Source organism: Aedes albopictus, chromosome 3, assembly GCF_035046485.1.
Source record: "Aedes albopictus strain Foshan chromosome 3, AalbF5, whole genome shotgun sequence".
In the NCBI taxonomy this organism is placed as follows: Eukaryota; Metazoa; Arthropoda; class Insecta; order Diptera; family Culicidae; genus Aedes; species Aedes albopictus.
In genome coordinates this window covers 163421915-163425039 of record NC_085138.1, presented here as the reverse complement: position 1 = coordinate 163425039, position 3125 = coordinate 163421915, and the positions used below count along the sequence as shown (strand labels likewise).

The 3125-nt window shown below is 42.5% G+C and overlaps 1 long non-coding RNA gene across 1 annotated transcript; it reads left to right on the top strand.

The window, feature by feature from the left end:
• The first annotated feature begins 1850 nt into the window (after positions 1-1850).
• Positions 1851-2925, top strand: LOC115271070 (uncharacterized). The gene is made up of 4 exons (XR_009998868.1): positions 1851-1910; positions 1982-2115; positions 2175-2402; positions 2463-2925. It is a non-coding gene; the product is annotated as an uncharacterized LOC115271070 (long non-coding RNA).
• Positions 2926-3125: the final 200 nt, after the last annotated feature.

The window sequence follows — 3125 nt, the reverse complement described above, 5'->3', positions numbered from 1 at the left end:
GCGCACCACGTCTTATTGTACCGGTCGGATGATTCTCGATAACTATTTCGATCGGGTTGCTATCTGACATCCTGATGACGTGACCCGCCCACCGTAGCCTCCGAATTTTCGTAGTGTGGACGATGGTTGGTTCTCTTAGCAGCTGATTCAGCTCACTAGTTCATTCGCCTTCTCCAAGTCCCGTCTTCCATCTGCACTCCTCCGTAGATGGTACGCAACACCTTCCGTTCGAAAACTCGAAGGGCGCGTTGGTCCTCTGCACGTAGAGTCCATGCTTCGTGCCCTTAGAAGACTACCAGTCTAATCAGCCTTTTGTAGATAGTTAACTTCGTTTGACGGCGAACTTTGTTCGATCATAGAGTTCTGCGAAATCCAAAGTAAGCTCGATTTCCTGCCACAATGCGTCTCTGAATTTCTCTGCTGGTATCGTTGTCGGCGGTCAGTTACTAATGAGCCCAAGTACACGAATTCTTCAATGAATTCTTCCCTTGAGCCCTTTGCCATCATGTATGCCACATTAATGATCAATCCAATTCGCCTGGCTTCATTCTTTAGTCGGATGTACGTTTCCACCATCTTCTTAAATTTGCGAGCTATAATATCAATATTCTCAATTTAGTTGAAAATCGGAGTTTTCGATTAACGAAGTTGTGTTTCTCTCCAAATCCATGCGTATCCCAAGTAACACAACTTGTTGCATAATAGTTATAAATTCTCTTATAATACTTATTCAGTAGTATTTCTCGTGTTATATGGACTTAAAACCGAGCACTTATATAATCAAAACAGCGCAAAAAATGGCGGCTTATAAAACATCCTTCAAGTTATATACCATGTATTCTATTACATTTATAGTACTTAAAATATCGTCCACGGTTTATTGCTAGTTGTAATATAGTTTTAAGCCTATAAATAAAACTTGCAATAATCTTAAATTATGCTATCTCAATTATTGGTTAAAATAAAGTTGTTTACAAGTAATATAACCTTCAAACGACATTTATATTTCATACCGTATGCATAAGCTGATATCCAGATATTTGACAATGATATAACTTGCAGAAAACATTTTTATAACAAACTAATTAAAGAGTTAATGCGGATCAGATAAACTGACAGAAAAAAAAACAAATTCAATTTGTCAAATTGTGTTGAAAATAAAAACATACAGATGGCTTTCCCTGTTCGAAAAATGATGTCTGTGTGATCCATGGATTAAATTAAATTTCATATACTATTCAGACAACAAATTCTGAAATAGGTTTTACTCAGTGGGGTAGCGATGTTTTACCTGCGCTTTAAGATTTATGGTAAAACATTTCTTTTTAATTCTCCATAAATCGAGCGCCACTCAGACGAATTGAAAATTTAACATGAATCTGCCAAATAATAACGCTCAATGACGACATATTTCAAGACTTCGCGCAAAAACAATATGGCAGCTTGCTTGGGCTCACAGTGCAGTTCAAATTCTTTTAAATAACTTCAATCAAAATTTAAATTGAACATCCAACTTGAATTACAATGTGTTGTTACGTTAAAATGTAAATTCAGATTATGATGTGATATTAGCCCATTTAGCCATAAAGAAACAAGCCATAACACATTTAGTTACTAAGCCGAAATAACAGTGCACATGAGCCACCATCCTGCGACCCCCTGACATGGGCTACTTGCTTGAAATACAAGCAAGAATTGTTGATTTTTTTGCACTGCCAAAGTGACAAATCCACATCCGCCAACGACAACGTCGTCATCGAAACTCGGCAGAAAAGGCAGACGGATCGGTGTGAGCTGCGGCAAAAACGCGGTCCGAAAGAAAGTGGAGGAAATTGCTCCGTAATAACATCCACGGGGTGAATTGACACCGAATCCCGGAGCTTGGGCAGGAGCAGTGCCCAACACAGGAGGTAAGAGTGACCGAAAATTCCGGATGATAACGAAAATCTAATCGCTTGTGCCACCCACGATTTTTCTACAGAAACAGATCGCACTATCGGTCTGGAAACATCACGCTCTACAAATCTTGTACAAGATCCGGCAAGCTGCTGCACAATTCGGCAAGCTCGCACTGAGTTTTTCCTGCGGTGCGAACGCGAATAAAAGTGTCCGAAGGTAAGAAATTCCCGAAAAGCCCTATGCAAAAAGGTCTAACCCCACATTTGACAACGCAGGAGGAACGTGTCAGCCATCATCCGGTTAGAGGATCGAGGTCGGCAAGATTGACCGCACACGACGGCGTAGTCAGCGAGTCCGGACCGAGCCACACACCGCGAATTCACGGAGGAAAAACGGGTGTCCGGGCAGCGACCTGAATACGGGTAGGACGATCTGCACCATTGCGAACTGGCAACCCACATCTTTCCGAAGCGCTGATTCCTTGGCCTGCACGTATCCATAGGGTGAGTAGAAGTGCAAGAAGCCGACATACGAGTTCATAATCATGCTTCGATAATCCTTAGAACGCTCCGGCTCTTGGTCACTCAACGGAATCGATCGGATCACCCTGTTATCCGTGCGCGGTGCCAAACGCTTCGCTTCAACTGAACCGTCTCGAGAAAAGGCCTTTCATAGAAAGTAAGTCTAATTGCTGCAACAAAACGATCTGGGGCGGATTTCCGCAGGGCCTTTTCTTTTGTCTTTTGGACTTTCACAGACAGTACTCCGACGGGTAAGCTGCCGACAAGTAAACACTCGCCAAGATTGAGTGGCCACCACCTGACGCGTCCGGAAAAGCCGGTGTGCAGCGCAGCGAGATGCGATCTGTGGAGGGTTGTCGTCGTCCAAACTAAGAGCCGTTCGATCGTCGGGAATGGCCCATGTCAGCATCAGCCGGTCCGTGAGTAGCAAGTTAAGCAAAACAATGTTTTAGTATTAAGAAAGAAACCAGTTAGGCAGAATAGGGTCAGTGCAGGAATCTGATTGAATACATGGCTTGTTTATGAAACCGTAATCTGATCATTAGTTGGCGTTTGATTTTGTGCTAGCCGAGACGACTGTAAGCCATTTCTTCTGCTTAGGTCGACACTCCACAACAGTGTTTTTTCCAACAAATTGATTTAGGTTTTAGGATAATAACAAAACTGCAACAGTTATTTTGTTTTTAGGAACAATCGGCAAATCAG